The sequence below is a fragment of the Belonocnema kinseyi genome, chromosome 10 (assembly GCF_010883055.1).
Source record: "Belonocnema kinseyi isolate 2016_QV_RU_SX_M_011 chromosome 10, B_treatae_v1, whole genome shotgun sequence".
In the NCBI taxonomy this organism is placed as follows: domain Eukaryota; kingdom Metazoa; phylum Arthropoda; class Insecta; order Hymenoptera; family Cynipidae; genus Belonocnema; species Belonocnema kinseyi.
The window spans coordinates 43678218-43689493 of NC_046666.1; the positions used below are offsets into that span (position 1 = coordinate 43678218).

At 28.6% G+C, this 11276-nt stretch overlaps 1 protein-coding gene across 1 annotated transcript in view; it reads left to right on the plus strand.

Annotated features, from left to right (window-relative positions):
* The first annotated feature begins 7491 nt into the window (after window positions 1–7491).
* LOC117181481 (protein windpipe-like) overlaps window positions 7492–11276 on the plus strand; it is a 96190-nt gene continuing 92405 nt past the window's right edge. The window contains exon 1 of the mRNA XM_033374185.1: window positions 7492–8001. The gene's annotated coding sequence lies outside the window, so the exon portion shown is untranslated. The remainder of the gene's footprint in view (window positions 8002–11276) is intronic.

Below are 11276 nucleotides of genomic sequence, written 5' to 3' on the forward strand. Positions count from 1 at the left end.
ATATATTCAAAATGAAAAAATTAACTTGTTGGATAAACGACACAAGCTGCAATAAAATTTTGAATAATAACATTTATCGTCTAAATTATATTTAAAAATTTCCTTCTAGCCACTTTACGCTAGGATGCGCATTTTTGGTTTAAATCGCAAATAAAATATTTAATCCCAAAATTGTTTTTTTTTTTATTTGGTGTGCATTTTATTCATTTTTGTAAACAAGATAATGAAAATACATTTGTATGTTTCAATACCAATGCATATTATGAATCGTAATAATATAAATGTATTGAAATGGCAGATTTTTCATGTCAAATGAGAATAAAAAATAGTGCAAAACAAGGAGTAAATATTAAAGCAATTATGAAAAATAAAATTTGTATATTATTTTGTAATATCTGAATAAGAAGTACTATCCCGAGGTGCAGAAATAAATATAATATACATTTGATATAATAGTATTGAACATAGAGTAGAAAAGTTCACATTATGGTCATAATCGAATGTGAAGCACGAGATGCTTGATGAGAATGTGTTCGTTAAAGCTGAAGGAGCTTTAACAAAAGAGAATTCACAATCACCTTATTAGAGTTGTCGAAATTTTGATATTTAATTTTAAAAGGCCTACGCACAAATGAGGGGGAACTATAAAGAGCGAGCACGTAGCGCGAGATAAATATAGTATTCAGCGCGAAGCCCGAGAAAAAATAATCGCGCCCTCTAGGCGCGTTCAAACTTTCGAGCAGCGCAAAATATCTCTCCTTTGAGTATGTATAGTCGGCTCTTGAAATAATATATCTGGTAAATACAAAACAAAAATCAATTTGTTCAATCACATTTCAATTGACTCAGTGAGATATTGGTCGGTGAGATAGAACTTTCTGGGTCAATAATATGCTTTATCTAAAAATGAAAAGAAAATTTTTGTATAAGCCCTTTATGAACGGGAATTTAAAAAAAGGTTATTATATATTTTTAAATGGCTGTAAAATAGACTGGTGTATACATATGAGTTTACAAAAAGTTCATCAATCAAACTCTTTAAGTTATTATAATATTATCCATACTTTTAAATTTCGGTGCACCTTCATCTTAGAAATGCTTGACATGTGTCATTATTCTTTGTTGTCAGGAACGAACAAAACTTATCTCGCTCTTTACTCAAATAAAAGTTTCTTTTATAAAAGCCCTCGATTCTTTCCTTCATGGTATGAATGAATAATTTAGAATTTTTTAGTAATAGAAACATCTGGTCAAAATTTATACACACTTATAGTATTTATATTTTGTAATAATTCAGCTTCTAAAGTTCAGGTTCCAAATCCGAAAAAAGTTTCCAACGAAGAATTTTATAGATCATTCATATGGTTAATTTTAAATTATATAATCAAAATAATTGATTTAAATAATTATTATTATAACAGGTTTTCTATTAAACATAAAAAATGCTATCGAAAAATCAAAAATTAAAACTGTCAGTCAAAACATGCGAGATAAAGAAAGGTTTACAAATGAAAAATTGAAATTATTGTGATGATATAGTTTTTTGGAGAAATATGTAAATTAATATAATAAATGGAGCCTCAGGTGCGAGTATTTTAATAAGAATTTTTTTGTAAGCTTCATAGAGCCAGTAAATTAATTTTCTTTTTAATATAAAATAAAAAGAATTACTGCTGATTTTACAACGTGATTATTAAAAAAAAGAGTGAGATACTTTTTGAAAAAATGGAGGAAAGCTTATGAAATGTTGGGTTGAATGGCCCCTAATAGAGATATTATTGACGTTGTAAAGAGAATCTACCATATGAGACGGAGGTATTCTTTTTTCAAACGAAGAATTCTAGAATTTTTACCTTGTTTTCAATTCGTAGCATCACCCAAGAAAGTTGTAGCAAAATTCTGAAATTTATAGCACATAATCTTTGAAGAATTATCTTTAATTCAAGCCAATACAAATTGAAAAGTATTTCGGCGTTCCTGAAATATAACTAAAAATGGAACCCTTGAAGATTTTTAAAGTTATCTTGGCTTATATTAAGGATAAAATTTTATAGATTACCTACGGTAACTTTAAAATATTTGCCATAAAATTCCTCAGTCATAGCATGAGTTAAAGTTGAGGTATAAACTGCGAGAAATTTTTGGCAGTCGTCACTCTCCCGACTGACAGTGGTGATTACCGACTGAAACTCGACTCAGATACGCTTGGACATTTTTAGTTATATTTTCGAAGCCCTTCGAGATTTTTAAAGTTTTCTCGGCTTAAGTTAAAGATAAAATTGTAGAGATTACCTTTTGTAAAATTCACATTTTGCCATAAAATTTCTTACTCATAGCATCAGTTAAAATTAAGGTTTAAAATCCGAAAAATTCTTGGCAATCCGCTCTTTTTCGGCTGACAGTGGTGATTGCTGACTAAAATTCGTCGCAGATACGCTTGGACATTTTTAGTCCTCATTGGAGAACCCGTAAAGGGTTTTTTTTTAGTTTTATTGGCTTAAATTAAAGACAAGACTTCAAAAACTCTGTTATAAATTTCAGACTTTTGTCACTTTTTGCCTACGTCATGCCACAAATTGAAGTTTAGTCTCAAAATTCGAAAAATTTTTGCATTATCTATAGAAACTAAAATATAAATTCTAACATTGTTGTGAAATATAGATACGTGTTCTTGAAAGTCTGTCAGAAACTTTAATTTAGAATTGGGCATCAATAGTCAGACAATTTTCAAATCTGTAACTCAAAATGTCATAAAATCACAAAAATTCTGGCCCCCTATTAGGAGATTCATAATCTTCATTTTTGTTTGAAATAAAAATAAGAAAATAACTGATCCTTTCACGAAGAAACCAGCATTCGTTTCTCGATCTTCAGGAGACCGTGATGACAAGCTCTTTAATTCCCCCCAAAAAATTAACTAGATTTTTCTTTAAAAAGTTGGGTCTTGAAAATAAATGGACCTAATTTAATTTTCTTTACGAAAACTTGTAATGAAATACACATTATTTCAAATTCAGTAACGAAACTTTTAAACTTTTAAAAATTTCAAGGATGGCGTACATTTTTCAAAAAAACTTAAAAATGATTTTTCCAAAAAAGACCACTGTTCATTTTTTTCTTAATTTTCTATAGATTCATAACAATATAAGGGTAATATTTTGTGAGTTTTGCCCTTGTTAAATCTTCATTAAAAAACACTTCATTTTTATAATATAAATAGATTTTTTTCATCAATGATTTTTTATCTTTCTTAGTTTTATTTCTTAAAGAAACTTATTTTTGTTGTCCTTTCAAGCAAAAGAGACGAATTTTCAAAAAAGTAGTTGAATTTTTAACTAAATAGGTATATTTCTAAATCGAAAAGATGAATTTTCTCCAAGACAGTTGAATTTTCAACAAAATAGCTTATTTCTGTTAAAATAGATGAATTTTCAATAAAAAAAAAAAACGAATTTTAGACCAGTCAATTCAATTAGTAACTAAAAATTAGATTTTTTGAGCCCGAAAAAAATCGTCAAATTTTCAGTTTACCAAATTAATTTAAAAAATAATTTTAACCAGTTGAATTCAACTGTCAAACAAGATTAATTTTCTAACCAAAAATACAAATTTTCAACAAAATACATGAATATTCTACCAAATCGTTAAATTTTCAACCTATAAATTATAAATTTCCAACCAAAAATGGAGGAACTGAATTTTTAGACAAAAAATCTATTTTTAATCAAAGTAAAAAACTAATTTTCAATTAAAAAAAGAATTTCCACTGAAGAAAGTTGAATATTAAGAAAAATGAATTTTTTGTGCATTATTTGGAAATTTCAACCAACGAAATTATTTTACTAAAAAGGACAAATTAAAAAAAAATTATTTTTAAAGCCGAATAGACGAATCATGTACAAAATAGTTGAATTTTGAACCAAAAAGATTATTTTTAAATAAACAAGTTAATTTGTTCACCACATACTTGTCTTTGATAAAAGAATTATTTTTAATGAAATCGTTTAATATTGTAACAAAAAAAAGTCTGCCCGCTTGGCGGGCACATTCTTATCGCGCTACGCTCGCAAGTTTGAGCGCGCCCAGGGCGCGCTTCAATCTCGCGCTTCACGCTCGATAATGGGCTACCTCGCGCTTCGCGCTCGGATGTTTATTCTTTGCATTTGGAATGCTTGAAATAAACTTTATGAAAAAGATCTCTTTTATATGGCAGTATTTATATGGGTCTTCATATTCTGAGTTGTCTACTTAATTAAGTATAGTCAAATATTAAGTTTCTCAAAGCTCTGTAAGCTTTGACGTACACATTCTCATCGTGACACTTACGCTGCGCGCTCGATTTCCGACAGACATTTGTAAACAGGTTTTGTTGAATTTTTTTTCTCGTAACTTTCGTCGTTTTTCCACACATTTTTATTTTTTTTTTTTTTTGAACGTTATTTTTCACGAATAAAACAAAAAGTACTCGTCCTATCAAGAAATGATTTTTAACAAAATTGTAGATCTTTTTTGGGATAACAATTTTTGTTAATTCGTCTTTTTTTCGTATCCTACATAGTTTGTCTAAAAAATGGAATTTTTTATTTTTCATTATTTGTTTGTACAATGAAAATGTAAATTTTTGAAGAAAATTAAAAAATTTGTCATGATAATCTTGTAGATCTTTCAAAAAAAAATTTTTTTCTCTTGACTTTTTTTCATATCGTCCGTTTTTTGGCTTAAAATTTTGATTTTCGGTTGATTAAAAAAATTTTGAAAACGCTATATCTCTGAGAATTTTCTTTTTATCGGAAAAAATCAAGAGGATAAATTTTTTGTTCTTTTTAATACTATAAATATTTATACATAGAATTTTCAAATTCAGAAAAAAGTGGTCTAAAAAATGTTCAAAATGCGCTCAATTTTTGAATTTTTATCAAAAATGTCTGGTTGACGAACTCGTCCTTTCATTAAGGACCTAAAAAAAGTGTGCCAAAGATGGATTTCATTCGTTCATTTTTTCGAGAGTTATCATGTTTAAGGACGGACGGCCGGACGGACAGACAGACAGACGCCATCGTGTAAACCTGATTTTCGGATTCAGGAGGTCTCGAAACGTGAAGATTCGTTGAAAAACTGTGATGTCAAATTTCCGACAATTCTAATACTTTCTCAATCATAAATGATGAGAATGTAAAAAAGATAAATTATTAACGAAACGTTAACATCTGATGGATTTCTAACAAAAAAGATGAATATCCAACCAAGAAGAAGAATTTCATACTAAAAAAGAATTTCCACCAAAAGACATGAATTTGCAACTCGAGAAAATAAACTTTCAATTTAAAGTATACATATTCAGCTCAAATGCACTTGCAATCTTTTTAGTGAGATTTGCAACAAAAGAGATGAATTTTCAAATAAAATAATGAATCTTAAAAAGGAGAATTTTTAACAAGAGTTCAACATTCAAGCCAAAACATTAATTCTCAACAAAATAACTAAATTTTTAACAAAATAGTAGAATTTTAAACCAAATATTAATAGTCTTTAATGTTATTTTTTACGATTAAAACAAAAACTAAGCGTCGGATCAAAAAAAATAATTTTTAAAAGATTTGTCAATCTTCCATTGTTTCAAAAATTTAAATGTTGAAAATTCTTTTATTTAAATTCCAAAAAAGAAGGCGTTACATCAAAAAATGATTTATAACAAAATTTTCGATCTTTTTTGGGTGAACAATTGTTGCTCTTTCTTTTTTGTCGTATCTTGTATTGATTTTCCACAAATTTTATTTTATTTTTATAATTTTATGTTTTGCGATTAATACAAAAACTATGCGTCCTATCAAAAAATAGTTTATAATAAAGTAGTCGATCTTTTTTGTTAAAAAACTTCTGTCTATTAGTTTTTCTTTCGTATTTTGTTTCGTTCATCCAAAAATTTTAATGTTTCTTTGATATTATTTTTCATAATGAAAATAAAAACTGTGCGTACTATCAAAAACTATTTTATAAGAAATGTGTCGACCTTTTGGTGAACAACTTTTGTATATCTATTTTTCTTTCGTATCTTGTGTTGTTTATCCAAAAAATTTGATTTTTAAATGCTTTTATTACGTATAAAAAAAAAACCGCTTTCAATCAAAAAATGACTTACTACAGATTTGTTGATTAACTTTTATCCGTTAATTTTTTTCGGACCTTGTGTCTTTTTTCCAAAAGTTTTAATTGTTTAAACTGTTAATTTATACGATTAAAATAAAAACTACGTGTTGTATCAAGAAATAATTAATAACAAATTTTTAGATCTTTTACTGGTACAAAATCTTTGTCTATTCATTTTCTTTTTCGAATTTTGTGTTCTTATCAAAAGATGGTTTCAAGAAAATGTGTTTATCTTCTTACTGCAAACAATTTTTCTTAATATTCTCGTGCCTCGTAACTTCAGACTGCAGCTTCACATGGCAGACGGACAGACTGACAGATACCTTCGTAAAAATAGTTTTTTCTGACTCAGAAGGTCTTAAATCATGGAGATTTGATGAAAACTGACGAAGCAAAATTTTACATAAATTTAATACCTTGTCATTAAGATGAGTAAAAATTTCAAAAAATTTCTCTTCCATGCATTCGCTCTTGAGTTTTAACGCGCCTGTGGGATCTCACGCTTCTCGTCCGATAGTACATTTATCTCGTGCTTCCCGCTCGGTCATTGTTCTTCCCCCAAAGTTTTGCATACGGCTTTTAAAATAAAGGTTAAACAATCCGTAACTAAGATTTAGTGATTGTGAATTCTCTTTTGTTAAAGCTCCTTTGGATTTTGCAAATACATTCTCATCACTCGTCCTCTAAAAAAAATGAATAAAAACAAATTTGTTGCAGGTAAATGGTACCCTGAAAGTGCTGTGTAATTTACCATTTTTTTCTGTGAAATTTTACATAAGACTAATGTCTTATTAGAATGAGAATGTAAAAATTTCAAAAAGCTCCTCTCCCATGTGAAATAAAAAAACTCTGCCCAATGTGCGGGCACATTCTCATCAAGTAAAGCTTGCTGCGCTGGCAAGTTTGAGCGCGTCACGAACGCACGCCTGTTCGACCTCATGATTCGCGCTCGATGATATATTTACCTCGCGCCACACCCTCGGTGATTGTACTTCCCCAACATCTTTGTATACCTCTTCTAAAATTAAAGGTCAAACAATCGACAACTGAAATTTATTTATTGTTAATTCTCTTTTGTTAAAGCTCCTTCGGCTTTGACAAACATATTCTCCTTACGCGTAAACTGTAAAAATTTCAGAAAAATCTTCATCCATGTAAAATAAAACAAAACGATCCATTTACAAAGCCACCTGCATTCGTTTCTCGATTTCCAAGAGACCGCGACAGCTCCTCAATTTCACCGGTTCCAGGCGATTCCTCCGGTTCTCGTAAGACAGATTACACACACCTACCAGTCGCTACTAGTGGGGGCTCCCCGAGTTGGCCGCTGTCTGTCCACGAGTGTGGTGGCAGTTCGAGCCACAGTCCTAACTCAACCTCAGCCTGTGATAGATTGTATCGTGTCTTCGATCCGGGATCGATATCCGGTAAATTCGTCTTCGGAAAGTGACACCGGTCGAGACAAATCCTCTTAAAGGACGCGGATGTCCTTTCAAGGTCCTTCCAAGTGTTCCTCATACAATAAGGATACTTCTCCAAGGAATCCATTTCCAAAGGATAAATTTGTCCAAGGATATTTTTTCAAAATAATATCCATCTCGAAGGAAATTTTATTAGGACTTTGCATCTCAAAGGATATTTTATAAGGAATATTCTTCCCTAGGGATATATTTCTACGAAGGATATATGCTTCTGTAAGGATACAGTTTCCTGAAAGTTTTTTCCTTTCAAGTTTTCAAAGATAGTTCTCCAAAGGATAACAATTTTGAGGATTTTTTTGTGAAAAAGAAGACGTGCGGAGGATTTTGTAAGACACGAAAAAGTGGGGTCTCCTCGGGACTCGAGATTTAAGAGGTAAGAAATTTGGTACCGGAGGAGTTTGATTCAAAAGGAAGTGCGACAGATCAAGTGATTCATTACATTACTCCTGGATCGCTGATCCTTCGAAAGTGAGAGGAATTCAGTGACTGAAATCTGCCCCAATTTTGGATAATTTTATTTGAATTAGAGATCAGATCTCAATGATTAAATAATTTTTTGAGATTGGCCGGGAAACAGGAAAATGACAGTGAATTCATTTGTCTACAATGGATTTTAGAAACTTTTTATACGAAAAATCTACCCAATCACTTAAAATATTAAAGGTTCACTTTTTCAATGATGAAATCATTCAGTGTACAGTGCATAATTCAACAATCTTTTATTTAAAAAATTTTCCATTTTAGGTCTTGATTTTTAAGCGGACATTTTCAATTTAAAGAGTTTTAAAATGCAACTTTGAACAAGTAAATAATCAAAAATTAAAAACCTCTGAATATGAACGTTTGGGATAAAGAAACGATCCAACTTGATGAATTGTAAATATAAATTAATTCTGAATCTGTTAAAAATTAAATAATTTACATATTTTAACTTGAAAATTGAACTGTTTCAATTCGAAAGCCTTAGTAGTTGAAAAAATTTAAACGTCCAATTGAAACTTTATAAACTATTTTTAGTTTTCAAACAATTTAAAATTATTAGGTTTATAAACAAAATAATTTCATTCAATTTTAAGGCCTATTCGGGTATTGTTTCAGTCGAGAATATTACATTTTTAACTCATTCAATTTGAAATTTCGTATTTGAAAAAAGAACAATTTTTTAATATTCAACGATAATTGATTGAAATGAGCAATTATAAATCAAATAATAAAAACTAAAATATGTAAGACTTAATTGTTTGAATAAAATCGTCAGAGTACTAAATTTAAACTTTGAACCTCACAATTTAAAAAAATTCAACTTACAAGGATTTATTTATAATAACACGTTTGAATTTCATTTTCTTTTAATTGTTTGAAACGAGAAAATTTTTCTTGAATTGTCAGAACGTCTTTTTATATTTTTATAATTGTAATCGAGTTGGAAAGGAGGACATTTTGGTTTGAATATTTCATGAACTGGAAAAAAAAATTTTAACTCAACAACAAATGTTAATAACCTTAACCTTTTTTTGGTTTGCGTATTTTTATTCAAGTAAGAGGGTTACAATTTTGAATAATTTTTTTCCTGAATTGTCCAGAAGCAAAATTCTTATTTTAAATCATTTTATTGAGTCAAAAGTGAGGGAATTATGGTTTTCAATTTTTTGTGAACTGAAAGAGGGATTATTTTTATTTCTATGATTTTTATAGAGTTGGAAAGCAGGAAATTTTGTATATTTATTTTTTTCCTGAATTGGAACAGGTCATTTTTTATCTTAACATTTTTATTGAGTTGAAAAACAAATTTTTTTAAATCATTTTCATCTAAATTGGAATAAGATCATTTTTTATTTTCAACATTTTTAATGTTTTGGAAGAGAAGAAGTTATGGTTTTCAATTTTTTCTGAATTTGAAGAGGCATTTTTTTATTTTTTTTCAGTTTTCATTGATTTAGAAGGCATGACATTTTGGATATATTTTTTTTCCTGAATTGGAAGATTCTATTTTTTCATTTTTAGCATTTTTCTTAAGTTTAAAGGAAAAAGTTGTCATTTTCAATTTTTTTATGAATTGGAAGTAGGAAATTTTTCATTTCCAACTATTTAATTGAGTTGGAAGAGAGATCATTTTGTTTTTCAATTTTTCCTGAATTTGAAAATGGACATTTTTTATTTTTAAGATTTTAATAGAGTTGGAAGGGAAGGAATTTTTTTTCTGGATTGGAAGAGGCCATTCTTCTTTTTACCGTTTTTATTAAGTTGAAGGGATAAACTTTTTATTTTCATTTTTTTTAAGAATCAGAGGAAGCTAATTTTTTATTTTTAACCGTTTCAATAAGTTGTAAGAAATACAATTTTGGATATTTATTTTGTTCCGAAATTGGAAGAGGCCATTTTGTTCTTTTAAACGTTTTTATTGACTTGAAGGAAAGATTTATTTATTTTAATTTTTTTAATTAAAAGGGGAAATTATTTTTATTTAAATCTTTTTGTTTTTTGGAAGGGAGGCACTTATGGTTTTTATTTTTTTGTGAATTTGAAGAGGGCTTTTCTTTATTTTTAAGATTTTTATAGAGTTCAATGACACTTAATTTTTTCTGAATTGGAAGAGGACATTTTTATTTTTAGCATTTTTATTGAGTTGAAGAGGGGAGATTTTTATTTTTAATCTTTTTTCTTAATTGCAGAAAAGTAATTTTTTAAACATTTTTATCAAGTTGGGAGGGAAGAGATTCCAGCTTAAATTTTTTTTTAATTTGAAAGAGGGCGATTTTTAGGATTTTCATCTAATTAGAACGGAGACCATTTTTGTTCTAATTTTTTCTCATTTGGAAGAGTGATTTGATCTATTTTCAAGATTTTTATAAAGTTAGAAGTGACGAAATTTTTTTAATGTATTTTTTTCCCCGAATCGGGAGAGACAATTTTTCTTCTGAATGTATATTGAGTTGAAGAGGGAACTTTTTATTTTGAATATTTTTTTCTGAATGGAAAGAGGGAGATTTTTTGTTTTAAAGATTTTTACTGACTTGGAACGAACGAAATTTGGTTTTCATTTTTCCTAAGTTAAAACGTGTTTCATCATTAAGATTTTTATTAACAGCTATTAAAAGTAGAGGATTAGTTTTAATTTAGCAATTTACCAACTATAGCGTGAATTTATATTTCCTTAATCAGAAATGTTTGAGCTGTTGAATTTATAAAATGTTTAAATTCAAGATTTATAGTTTAATGGTATTTAATTTTTATTTGTTTAATTGCAAAATGTTGAGAGCTTTCACTTAATACGTGTGACTTATTGAGCGTTTTAACAACAAATGTCTAAATTCGAATTTTTTTAATTTTTAATTTTAACAACTCGATCAAAATGGCTGCCCTATATCCAGGGTATGTGAGCGAGATAATAAATAAAAAAATTTGTATCTGTAGATATCGTATCAATTCCTAATCGCTTATAAAAAGTTATAGGATCAAAGTTTAGATATGATGAAAAGAGATGCAAGATTTGTAAAGTCATAATTTTCAGATCGAAGATAGTGGATCCATGCTAGATTTTAAATTCTTCAAAGTGAATCCTTGACCAATTATAAACTAGTCTTTAATGTCAATATCATGATTCATTTTCAATAAGTTAATGTCATTCACAATTGTCCAGCTAAAACA